Source organism: Acanthopagrus latus, chromosome 13 (assembly GCF_904848185.1).
Source record: "Acanthopagrus latus isolate v.2019 chromosome 13, fAcaLat1.1, whole genome shotgun sequence".
Lineage (NCBI taxonomy): Eukaryota > Metazoa > Chordata > Actinopteri > Spariformes > Sparidae > Acanthopagrus > Acanthopagrus latus.
This window is the reverse complement of record NC_051051.1, coordinates 22962967-22976955: the sequence shown is the minus strand read 5'-3', so window position 1 is coordinate 22976955 and position 13989 is coordinate 22962967. Positions and strand designations below refer to the sequence as shown.

At 41.4% G+C, this 13989-nt stretch overlaps 1 long non-coding RNA gene across 2 annotated transcripts in view; it reads right to left on the bottom strand.

Annotated features, from left to right (window-relative positions):
- Window positions 1-13989, bottom strand: part of LOC119031458 — a 77739-nt gene that overhangs the window by 31529 nt on the left and 32221 nt on the right. Inside the window, exon 3 of one of the 2 annotated variants that reach the window (XR_005078609.1) lies at window positions 7510-7583. The exons of the other annotated variant lie outside the window; for it this stretch is intronic. This is a non-coding gene — a long non-coding RNA (uncharacterized LOC119031458). The remainder of the gene's footprint in view (window positions 1-7509; window positions 7584-13989) is intronic. 2 annotated transcript variants of the gene reach the window in all.

Sequence of the window (13989 nt, the reverse complement as noted above, 5' to 3'; positions counted from 1 at the left end):
TTTACTCTTTCCGCATCTAAGGGGCCTTCATGTCTGCTATATCTTTGTATGCTACACACACGCACACGCGCACACACATACACACACACACACACACACACACACACACACACACACACACACACACACAGCAACTACTCCTGGATCAAACTCTACTGTGACACACACATGCCTGAAGTCAGTATCATTTCTTTAGCCGCTGCTAGTTGCTTTCACCCACTGACAAACACACCCACACACACACCCACCCACACAAAAACACATACACACCCTGGTGCTAAAAACTCCAGCCAACTTCTCAGGGTGGCATTGTTCAAACACACAGCTGCCCCAGCTCTGATTAATTCATTACAGGGCCAAGCAGCATACTGTATGTGTATGTGCAGAGTGTGTATGGAGCCAAAGACAGACACAGTAGGGCGGGAGAGAGAGAGTATGAAAAAGATGGCAACAGAGGAAAAGAACAGGGAGAGAGAGAGGGAGCATGCAGAGATTAAAAAAAAAAATACAAAAAAAAAAAGAAACAGAAAAACAGAGAGAGAAAGAGAGAGAGAGAAGGGGGGGGCCATGTTGGGTTTGGATTATTAGTGCTCCCTAGTGGTCAGCTGCCGGATTTATTCATATGATTTACTACATTGTCCCTGCTCTGGGATTTTGTGTTTGTTCCCACTCACTCACATTCCTTTCATACTGTATTTATCATGTGTGACTTTGAAATTGCCGCTGTCATCGGCTTTGAGCCTCTTAAGCAGGCTTGACATATACGTCCGCCCGTCCACCACCACGCCGCACACTCCTCCAAACCCCCCGCCCGTCCGCCTGCCCCCAGAACCCCCCCTCAAGCCGACCCACACACACAAACGACCCAACAATGACTTCTAAGCGGCAGACTAATAAAGGCAATTGTGGTGATGTATGTAGCTCTTAGCCAGGGTTACTGTGTGCCAATGGACAATGTTTTGCCGAGTTCCATCCCCATTGTTCCATTCGAGACAGAGTTAGGAAAATACCCCATTTATCGCCCGTCAAACAACGGCCTCATGTTTCCATATAAATGTTAATGCTCCCTCTCCCTGAGCACACAGTGCAGTCCAGAGGGGGTTCTCAGAATACAAGGAAGAAGGAGCAGCAGCCAGCAGAACAAAAAAAAAAACTACAAGGTGGCTTAGAAATAAGAAAGTAATCCAGCTTTTCACCACAATCCTATTTGTGAAAATGTCATCTTGGATTAATAAAAGGCCTTACATGGTCATTTTGGAGCATTATTTTGTCCATTGTGAATGAGAGAACTTCCCCAAAGTGGCACTGCCTCGGACTAAAACTTTATGTCTAAATACATTCTTAAAAAAAAAAAGAAAAAAAACTGTGGTACATCATAACATCACCATCTTACGAGCAACAGGCTGTGTTGTTCGGTTTCAGCAAAACTCCTGTGTTTGTGCCATCCGCCCATCATACCTCATCCATCTGGTCATCTGACCTTTACCTAGACAGGTTGGATGGTTTGGATGGTCTCCTGTTATCATATTTTTGATTAGTTGATAAAAGCAACAGTAACTTTTTCACTTAAATCATTTTGATGGTACAAATTTGTGTAGTAGGGTGAAAGGTGTCTCTGTCGCAGCCACTTCGCCCGTCACTAGTTTCTGCACTATGTAACTCCAGTGAGAGGGTCAGATCACAGCCTTACATACATGTTCAGGATACAAGTTTTTAACACCAAACATTGTTATGGCATAATAAGAATAAAGAAATGCATGCACAAAGGATGAGGTGCGTTTCTCAAGCTTCACTTTGAGCATCTCTCATGGTTTGATAAAAGTTGCAAGCTGGTTTTGCAGGGCCAGAAGTCAACGCTGTAGAAAATTGGCTTGTTCCTGTTTAATAACTGAGACTGAGATTTCGTTCTTGATCTTGGAAACAGGCTCACCACTACGTCTATTCATCGGAGGGGTTTTTCCTTTTTGTTATGTACTTGCAAATATTCAAGTTTCTATTTTTTGACAGTGCTTTGAGGACTTCTCATCCATGTTGGCTTAGAAGTTGAGATGTAATGTTCCAGGAGCTGCAGAGCTTTTCAATCGAAGCATAAAATCTTTCTCAGCGTGGCTGCTGAGATTCCACAGATCATTTTTTTCAGAATACTTACCGAGGTCAAAAAGAACTTTCTAATCGCAATGCTTTAAGCCAACAAGGACAAAATGTTGGGTTGAAAGGGCAAAACACACAGCCTTTAACGAAAAAAAACTAATGTTTTCTATGCGACCCTACTGACCAGAAGCATCACGACAAGTGCTGTCGCATTTTTTGACACAAATCAGATCTTTAAAAAGGCAGCATTGTTATCACGATCACTTCCCAGATCAGCATATTCTTGCCTCTGGACTTGGACTTCAGTCTACTGATCGTTGTTGTGGTGCCACTATGACGACCAGCAATTACCTACTTTATGCACTGAATTTACATTTCGCATTCAGTAACAAACCTGGATTCCAATAACAGTGTCTGCCACACTCTCCTCAAGACAAAGCACAGTAACATTTAAGCTGTCAGCTGCAAACTGAGAAATGCAAACTAACCTTAAAATCAGAAGCAGCAAAACAAACTCAGCGAGAAGACAGCCGGCGAGTGTTTCTGCCTTTAACGAGTACGCCCAAGATCAAGACGAACTCGAGGTAAAAACATGCAGCCAGTCCACAGGGAGACCTCTCTCTCCATATTTCCCTCTCTCTCCTTAGCTCCCTCACTTCTCCGCTCAGCCTCTGATCAATTCCCTTCATCTCTCCATCCATTTCTCCATCTATCTTCTCTCCCGACTTGCCTCTCAAAAGGCGTGCAGGTAAGACTTTTTCTCCTTAGCTCCTTGGAGACAGGCAGGCATGCTAGAATAAACATTTCATAATGGAACTATTGATTTGCTGTGGGTGTTTTTTTCCTTTTTTTATCATCACTGCAGTTAGAAGTATTCTCAAGTCTCAAGGTGATGGAGGTGATTAGATGAAGGGGTTTTATTTATTTGATTATTTATTTTATTCAATCAATGAAAGCTGGGGAAGAGGTGAGAAAAGCACAGCAGAGATTTATAATAAAGACTAAAAATACCAACAATAGACACAGCGGTGTTAGCGGTGCATTTTATATATATTCATAATTTAAGGCGTCATTACAAGAAATGTTTAGCAAAGTAAGGAATATTTTAGAGAGCAACAACAAAGTGCATCAAACCAGAGAGAAATTAATTTGGCATCAGCTCCATGTTGTTGATCGCTGGTTATTAAACCTGCAATGTGGGACTTTCAAGCCCCCGCAAAAAAAACTGTTCACCTAATGCCGATTAAGCCCATCACTGCCACATAAATCTCCCTGTATTTCACGGTTGACGGTAGTTTTCAAGATCTGTGGCAACTTTCCCACGCTGGCTCACTGGTAGCAATCTGTTTTACGTCAAACAGCACAGACTGGTTTGCCAGAGCTGAAGGGAGGGAGTATGGCAGAGCTTATGGTGTCACAAGCACAGACCAATAGCCAGAATAAATGTTGGCAAAGTGCATTTCTGTACCACAGATAAGTTAAAATCACTTTTTTATTGAAATTGTGTGTGTCTTTAGGTGCAATTTTTATTCATCCTATCATAATGCTGTGCTTAATCCCCGGTTAGGTTCAAGCTCAAAAAACAGTTGGTTAGGAAAACATCATGGTTTTGTCTTAGAATGCCTGTTTCGGTCGACACAAACACAGCTGAAACTTGTCCCAAGGTCTCGTTCGAAATATTTGGTGGTTTTCACGGTCATAAATGTTGAAATGCCCTCTGCCTCCCAATATATAGTCAGGACCTTAAACATGTAATGTGAATGTGGTAGAACACATTTTGCAAAAAAAAAAAAAAAAATCCTGTATGTTACATAACACGTGACACATATGCATGGACGAATCTGTGGTTTGCATTAACGTTAACCGCTAACTTTTATAATGGTGACTGGGCAATAACTCTAAGTGTCCGTAGGGGGAGACAAAAGCTCCACGCTGAGGGTTCAACTCTCAATCCAGAGCTTTCATCTGTACGTGTTTTTTGCAACATACTGATACTGATTGCATGTCATCTTTTGAGCTTGAAGAGTAATTATGCTTTGGATGAGTGTGCTACAGTTCCTCCTGATGGTCATAACAAAAGAACAAAATGCATTTTTTAACGCTTAAAGGCCCAGTGTGGAGGATGAAAATGGACCTACTGGCAAAAATTTGTATATAATATTCAAAATTATAAAATGTCTTTTCAATTTTGTTTTCAGCCGGAAAATTGAGAAATGTGGTGTTTTCGTTACCTTAGAGCCCTCTATTTCTAAATGGTTTCCTCCCACAGAGTCCGCCATGTTGCATGGCCATGTTTTCTACAGTAGCCTAGAATGGACAAACCAAATTCTGGCTCTTAAGCTGGCCTTTCCTGCTTTAAGCATCCGCCGCAGTTTCTGCTATATTGCTGAGACGAGATGTATTTAGTTGGTTGCAATCTGCAAACTCACTGCGATCATACACACTAGACCTTTAGATCAGCGCAGCACCATGAGGGTTGATTTGGCCTGCCAGATGCTGTTAGTGAAAAGAAAAAAAAAAAAAAAAAAAAAAAAAACTATAAATCCCTTTTAATGCTGTTTATTTGTTTGTGTGATGAATATATTCTTTAAATACACAATTAATTATTAGTGATAATCTGAGCGCAGCAGGCAAAATTACTCTTTGTTCAGGAATTCAGCCAGTTATGAAAATTAGGGTTGTAGTACAAATTTAAATCATAAAAATAAAACACATTATAATAAGCATTTGTTCTTGGCCTGCGGCCCACTATTAACTTTCAGGGAAAAAAGTCTGGGCAACCCCTGCCTCAAATGATTAGATGAAATAATGTGGTTGTGTTTATGGAAGCATTATTCTGATGTGGTTCAAGAAAAATTATGTTCTGTTATGACTGTATTTCTCTGAGTTACCACATACAGAAAGACAATAACTGAAAAGATTATGATCATAACTAACTTATTAACTCATTATGTTCAGACAGCTGTAATCTTAACGCCTATAATAATGAAAAAAAATGAAGTTAACTCAATGATTAGTGGCCTTATGGTCCTTCATCATCAGCCTCATTAAAATAGTCTGTAAAGCCTACTGAAGAACCACTTTCATTTTATTTAAATAATTTTTGTCTTATTTCTTTATTTGACAAAGTGTATCTATCCCAGTTTTGCCTCACTGCAACACATTGTTCCAGTGGAGAAACTGGTGTCCATACGGTCTAAATGACTTTACCCCTGCAAACAATAAAGCTCTGTGGAAACAGTGACTACTTATCATTTCTCTCAGTTGACACTAAGAGACAGAAAAAGCATGACGAGTGTGTGTTGACACTGCACACACTATATATCTTAACATGTGCTACGTCTTCGGGAATACATGGCGATACGTCCACATCTGCAACTCAGTTATTGACTGTCTGCATGCCACGCTGAGTGAACATGTCACTAGTATGTTTAAGTTGTCACCAACTTGCTGCAGTGACGACGACGACAACGGCCAGTCAGACACACATGAAGAGCTCCAGAGCTCTCAAGTGGCTCAAGAGGCGACTTTAAAGCCGGGACTGGCAGATGGATCCCCTTCATCATTCTCTCACTCACACAGTCCTCGAATTTTCTCCCGCTGAACCATCCCATCTCTCTCAGACGATGCTTCCCCACTATTGCAGTCCCTTTCTTTCTCTCTTTCTCCCCCATTCTTTCCTTTCTCTTTATCTGCCTCCAGCTTTGATTTGTCTTTCTGCTCCACCTCTGTCCCTCTATTACAGTGTGTAGTTGCACAGGCACTCAGGGTGCTTTGTATCCCCCAGACACAATGCCATCCATTCATATTACATCAAGGGACACTGACACCAATTATCTGAAGGGTACATAAGGCTGCACAACCCCATGATCCGAAGGATGAAGGGAGAATTGAGACAGATGGACAGAGATCTGGGAGAAAGATGGAGAGAGACAGATGAGGGGAGACTTGAGACTTAGTTTGGGTTGAAGAAGGACTGGTGAAGTTTTGAGGGAATGACAAACTTTATTGGACCGGGACCAGCACTTAGGAATGGCAGCTCAAGTCAAGCGTGGTAAACTTAATTTGTGTCTTACTGCTTTTATGTTCGAGGCAAAGCCTTGAAACTCATCCTTTCAGAAAAAAAAAACGTAATCCCAGCAAAACAGAGATTGTCGCCTCGAAAATGCAATTCTTGTCATGATTATCCTGCCACCAGCAGTTAGTTTCAGTTGAGCATGTTGTTGCTGAATCAACCCCTGCTGTGACAGTTCCCTGGCAACTGCTGCTCAATACTTTGTATCAGATCTGTGTCCGAACAAATTTGTGATAAGCATTTTATTATCTACTCCCCAGATGCCCGTAATGGAGCATCATCTGCAGTTACTCATTATTATAGTTTTTGTCTGGGCATTGATTTGTAATCTGTACAGACGTTGGTAAGTTTCTCAAACTAGCCATTATCCCAGCTGTCTGTGGATAATGTGTTGCTAAATGTGTGTGAGTCCTGATGTCCAGACAGTCTTTCTGGCCCTGATGCATTTTCCCAGTTAGTGTGGTTCGTTGCGCTGTGCGAAATCTGTCAGTCGAACCCTGGTGCTGCACTCAGTCCACTTTCAAGCCAGCTCTGGTACTGCTCATTTGCGAGGGGAACGCAAGCTCATCATAATAGATAGGTGATCTTAGCATGATTTCCAAAGCTTACTTACTAATTAATCCATTTGCTCATATTGAACTGTTCAGGTAGCAAGCTTATAATCACTCTGGGGCTGAACTGTGTATTTAAGTAACCATCATTTTATGGAACACGCAAGCTCTTCTGCACATCAGTGGGGCCATTTTTTTATAGGTCAAAAGCTGTTGAAACTGCTGAGTTTGTATCCTACTGTATATTTTGTCAGTTCATTAGCTCATTAAAAAGTGTGTGACAGCAATCCCACAGTAATAAGCCCCCGAATCATTACTCAACAAGACGCCTCCTTTTCGCCCCGTCTCTACCTGTCATACAGTCCATTTGCAGTCTAATATTACTAATGATGCGAATTCTTTTTGAGCTCTACGTGACACCAAAGAACACGTACACATCAAAAGCATAAATAGTCTGATCATGGCCACATGGGTACCAATGATGCAGGATGAACTGCAGAACTGCTGCATCAGCGAGTTATCAGTCAGCCTGTATGACTTCATGTTCACTCCTCTAGGTTTGTTTGTGAGAAGTCGCTGTGGTTGGGAACCGGTCGTGACCTCAAATGCAACAATTAACAATTGTTTTGTCTTAGTCCAGAGCAGCTGAACTGAACTACCAGTGTGAATACAACCCATGAATATGATTAAGACCTGATTACAGGTCACACTGAGTTGGATGGGTTAGTCAGTATTGACAGTCTGCAGATAAAGATATACAGTACGTACTGTAGTGTGTGTAAATGCTCTAACCTTAATTATCCAGATCCAGTCTGCCATGAGATTCCAGCTCTTACATTTGGCCAACTGTGTAGCGACCATCTTATCTGAAGATGACGATAATGATAAAACAGATGATGGTTACACTTTGGACTGCAGCGTTAGGCAGTTTTTCTTCTCGTAACTTTGACAACTTCAGACAAGACAAACTACTGAAACATCGAGAGAAAATCATTCACTTTTCTCACATAGCATCATCTCAAAGACATCTCTCCCTGCTCTCTCCTCCATCCAGCAATGACACATTCATCTCTCAAAATTTGTTCCCCCTCTCTTGACTTGCTGCTCCATTTCCCTCGTTTTGTGTGGGCACTACGTTCTCCTCTGAGGCGACGGTCATTGTTTTCCATTTGGGACGACTCAAGGCTCTTCAGGCATCTCCAGGCGGCACAGAGGGAGATGGGAAAACGGGGAGGAGGACAGAAAACCAAGGCCGAGACCAGGGACCAAGGATCCGTGGCCAATCTACCATGATGCTTCGCTCCGCAGTTCAGGGATTGAAGTCAATCTCCCGTTTCATAATTTCGTTACACACATTCAGGCTCAGATATGCAGTGATACATGCAGCCACTATCATGTGTCCTTAAAATGCCTCACACCTCTAGTACTGGAACCCCAACTGTTAAGGAAAAATATAGATTTGCTTACTTTTCTGCTGTGGAGGTTAGAAGGTTAAGCATGTAAATAAGTTGGTTGAAAAATTATGATTTGAAAAACTTTACACTGTTTCTACCGCATCAACTGTATCCTGAGGTAAGATCTGTAGAAGTGGTAACACATACGTTCCACTATTATACACACGGATGCATGTGCATGCATACAGTTAATTTATTACGGTTTATATTTGCGAGAAACAAAATAAAAGGAATATTGACATTTAAGAGTATTGTGATGACCCTGACAGTACATATAAAATCAGTAGTATTGCAACAGAATCATTTAAAGATCAGCAACCAGCAACACCCGAAAAGCAGTTTTTCACAAGAAAATAAAATTACTGCCTGTGGAGGGCTGTGTTAAGTTACTGCTCGTGGCGAAACACGAGTTGACTTTTATTTGTGATGTATGTGATCCGTGAGTTTCAGCACTTAGGAGCTATTGTTCATCAAGAAATGCGTCTACAGAGCAATACAATGGTGATTTTCAGCTTTTTTTGACGGCAGATCAACACCTTCAACTTCTCAGCGCGGTAACCAACTCCTTCTGTTCCATTAACGTTGCCAGGTTTACAATTAGAATTGCGCTTGAATTGGAAATACTGCCAAAAAGGGACCTTTTATTTTCAATCTTCCACCATCGTCTGGTCTATGAAGTTGCCTTAATTCTTTCATCCATAGTACAGTCACTAAAATAAACTAGACTACACCACTGGCTACACTCCACTGCTGGCCCTGCTGCAGAGTAGAGAGCTGCGGCAGTTTGTAATAATAGCTTCCGTCATTCAACTAACTAATTTTAATTTTCAAATTTAAAAAAAATGACATTATGGGCAGTAGGCAAGTTATAAAATCATTGAAAGCCTGTCAGTCATGTAACACCAGAAACATCCACAACAGTAGCAAGCCTGCTAAGAAGTTTTGATTGCGTGAGGACATAAAATCCCAGTGGAAATAGTTTTAAACTTACTGCTTCAAGTATTTGTTAGTAAAAATCCATAAAAATGAAAAACACAGAGAAAGCAAAAGATTAAGGCAGCAACTACAAAATGTTTAAATCGAATCCCAAAATCCTCATCATCAACATTTGCCAGAACCGAAGATTACATCTTCAAATGGCTCTTTTTGTTTGACCGGCAGTGAAGATCGCAAAGTATCAAATTTACAATGACAAGTTGACACAAAGATATGGGTGCTCACAGTAATGTCTCACAACTGAAAAAGATCCATACAGACGCTCTCGCTCATGCTGGAACGAATACTGACACGCACACACAAACATGTAGAGGAGGCCCGTATGTAAGGACAGATTCAGTGATCACACATGAACACCTGCAAGTGCATGCACTCACACGGTTATTAAAGACACATCTCGCTGTTACTACTGTAGGTGACAGGCAGCATACGGTGTGAGTTGAGACGTCTATCAGACACACACACCCACACACACACATGCGCGTAGATGTCAGCGTGGGACTTTGTAGCACGTTGCTGCTGGAGCTTATAGTGCTGCCACACTGTAATTACAGAGCAGACTGACTCAGAGTTGTTCCATCTCTTCTCTGCTTTAAGTCCACGGCTCTTGTCAGATTCAGGAGGTTCTTCTTTGACATCCCAAAAAAAGCACAATGTAAGTAGTTCTGATGCAGCATCTCCCACTGTTTTGGGTCAAGTTTGATTTAACCCAGCTAGTTTTGAAAACGCTCTCCCAGTCAGCAGATGCAATCGATAAAAAAGATAGATCAAGCGTTGGTATGCCCCCTGCAAACACACAACCTAGAAAACCTAATAACAGCCTATTTAATGGGTCAACCCTGTGATATGGTTTTTGATGTATTGGGCAATCTTCTGCTCGCACCCCGCAGCGCTGCAGCACTTTTCCTGCCTCCACAACATTCATAAGGACCAACTCGGCTTGAGATACAGCAGGCTGAGTGGAGCAGAAACAAAGATGGAGGTATGAGAGGGAGACAGGAGGGAGGGATGGATGGAAATGGTGAATAAAAAGGAGGAAGAGAGATCTGAAACAATACCTATTGTGAAAGAAAATCCATATCAGACTGCTCCTGGCGTGTGTTGTCCCTTCTCACTCACAGGCTCAGTAATGACTTTCTGTGTCACCAAAAACATCAATTCTCGGAGGACGCTAATTTTGACCCCGTCCTCGGTTGTTTTCATTACAAATTAAAGGAGCATTATGTAATATGTAACCCCAATTGGCCTCTGAAAAGTGGCTGGAAATAGAAAAGCATTGTCAGCGTCTGGTAGAGACCCCCCCCACCCCGTTTCATTCTCCGGCAAAGTATTGGTTCTGTGATGGGCATCGATCAAAAACGCCATCAACCCCTGCAGAGGAAGGTGTGTGCGTCGAGAAAGAAAAAAATCTTTACCCATTTTCGTTTAAGTGAATCTGAAAACCCTTACAAAGTCCACTAAAAACAAGACAAACAAAGACCGATCTCACTTTTTCTCCCCAGATGCACCCTTTAATACCCAAACTCAGGGTATCTCAGGATACAGAACACTGATCCGAAACCAGTGCTCTGTTTTTAATGATATATTAAATGTTTATAACGCTTCATTGCTACACTGAACTAATTGGGATGATTCATGTCTCTCCCGTGTCATCATTATTTTCAACTATTTCTTGTTTTTTTTAACCATTTTTGTTTCAGTCAATTCTTTAATCCTGGCCTTACAGGCAGAGACACCATGCTCAAGTTGTCTAATACATGTAACACACACAGATCTTGCTGTGATATGAATTATGGTATGTACAAATCCGAACACAAATCACAACTCCTGGCCCAGATGGCACAAACGCGCTGGCTCCAGTGAGCATACTCAATGAACACTGTCTTCTGCGTCACCCACAGCAGAAGAGAGATAAAACAAAGGGTCATAAATGTACCGATGCACACAGAGCACCGCCCGGATACCCGACCCAAGTCTGCTGGGTCCAATCAGGATATTACGGGACAGCCAGGTTCAGGCAAAAATGTTAAAATGATGTCCGGTTTAGGTCGGGTTTGGTCTCATCAATTGACATGGTGCTTCCAAGTTCTTTTAGTAAAAATCTAGCATAAGTGATACGATACTGCCTGGATGCAACTTTAGCTTCTGTTCTGTATGAGTATGTGCATAATCAAAGATATAAAATATATGTAAAGGCATGTCCTAATTCACGACTATCACACTGACCACATTAGTCAAATGAAATGTGTGTAGTTGGTGTGTGAGGTCAGTTCAGTGGGGAGTGGTGAGTGGTAGTTTCTGCACTCAACAGACACACAAAGAAGTCACACATGCACCCACAGGCTGTTTCAGCATATTGCCTCATGGTCCCTTTGGAGTTTCTCATGTTTAAAACACATAATCTCCATCCTAAAGCAAATCAGTTATTGATCATTAATTTAAAACCCCGAGAAGACATTTTGAACACTGGATTTTCAACATTTCTATCTCGTCCAGTTCAACTTTTTCCCTGCATCACACTTTCTCTCTTTCTCCCAAACTCTGAGAAACATTTCAGACAGTCTGTGTGAAAATGACGCAAGGACAGAAAAGTTATAAACTTTATTTTTTCACGTTTTTTTACACAAAACATAGGTAGCATCCGTATAATGGACAGAAATTAGGTATGGCTACAACAAGATGTGGCTAAGTAGTACAAATGCTTGCCAAGTTGTGCCCCTATAAACACAGAAGAGACATCAGAAAGAGAAAGAAAAAGCAAAGCATATGCACATATACTGTACGTCTAAACACGTGTTATCTCGAGTGCACCCGTTCACTTACAACCATATGACTAAGTAAACAACTACATATTCATATACCAATGCACACCTACATATGAACACTCGTGAACATAACATGGGGGAACCATGGGTTGCGAGTAGGTCATATGTCACAAACATTACAGCAGTATGGTCATAGTCGTTCTTAAAACCAGGATATACGTAGTATTAAGGTTGATTATCACCTCTTCTTGTAATATAAGTGCTCCATTTTTCCCAGAGGGCATCACCTTTGTCCCTTTGTAATCTGAGACTAAACGTCAGTAGTTCCATTATTTGGATGTCTTTAATTATGGCTTCCCACTGATTAACTGTGGGAGGTTCTGTATTGAGCCATCTTCTTGTTATGGCTTTTTTGCTGGCAGCCATGAAGATTTTTAGGAGGTATCTGTCTTTTTTTGGTAATTCTGTGTCCATATTACCCAGGTAGAATGATAAAAAAGTGAAATTAAAATTATACTGCAAGACCTCACTGATAGTACTTTGAACTCCTTGCCAGAAGGATCTAAGCATGGTGCAACTCCAGAATATATGTGTATGATCTGCCATACTGTGTCCACATCCTCTCCAGCAAGTAGGTTGTTGTCCTGTCTGTTTAGACTTTTGCTTTGGTGTTGCAAGGACAGAAAAGTTGAGATCCTCTTTCACTTTTTCCTTCTTTGGCCTCCTGGATACTAGTTCCACAGAGAGCACATATTTCTATCGCACTTTCACATGAATATATTTGACATATTTGAAAAGGGTCAACAAACAAAACATGCAAGTCACGTACACGTAGGTGAGATACTCTTACAGTAGCTGCTGTGTTTCCATCCAATTGGTGAGCAAATAAGAAAAAAAACATTTGAAAAGTCAATAGCAGTCTGAAGAAGAAACAAAACTACTTGTCTTGACCACACGTACGTGTTGCTACTATCAGCCATGTATTCATAGAGGAAGAACATGACAGCAGAAATGACAACAATTACAACATATCACTACCAGTACCACTACTACTACTACCAAAATAAACTGGCTTAGTAAAAGTTTGTGCCTGAATGTAACCTCAATTCTGCATGCGAACATAAGAGTGCACACACGTTGCATATAGAACCTATAGCACACAGACTGTAAACACACAATATTAAAAGCAAATACACACTTTCATGCTCACACAAGTAGAATCTCAGTTTCCGCTCTCAGCATTCCCTTTACAGTGACCACACAGATATCTTCGCCCACTCACTCACACTCAAACACACAAACAGACCTTCCTGTCTGTGCTAACTCAGATACCGGCCTCTCAGTGATGTATGGCAGGTCAGTGGACTAAAGATTTTCTCGCTGTGTGCTGCAGGGGTCTGCTCGGTCAGCGCACAACTGCTCACCCTTATCAACAGATAGGGAATACCTGCAGGACTGCCTCAGCTAGAAAGTCGAGATGAGTGTGTGCATATTCCTGCGTGTGTGTGGAGGCTGGTGTGCGTGTGGGCTGGTGTGTTACAGAGGATTACAGTGAAAGAATTTTCCCTGCGGGTCTCCAGCTTGTTTTGTTACATGACAAAAAAAATCCCATAACAGAATATAATGTGCAGTTTCAAGAGGAAATACAAAAAATTAAGGTACATTTTGACACTTTTCTGATGTTGTAGTCAAGGCGATATATCACATAACAACTCCAGCTCGAGTGCATCCAGATCAGATTCCATCTGGATCAACAGTAAAGCCCCTTTGAAAACTAAGATAAGAATGATATGCATTGTATTAATAAGGATGTGGACATGCTCATCATTTTCAAGTTACATGCTGAGGACAAATATGCTCAAAGTAAAGTAGAGTACAGTAAAGTAAATTGAAGATGATGTAACAACTGGATAATTGCCAATTATTCTCATTTCTGCTCAGCAACATTAATACACACACAGCACATTTGAGCTAAAAACAGGGTGTCATTAAAAGTCGGTCCTCGTTATAAGCCTCATTCAAGCCCGGCTGTAATAAGAGGAAGCTCCACTCTTCAT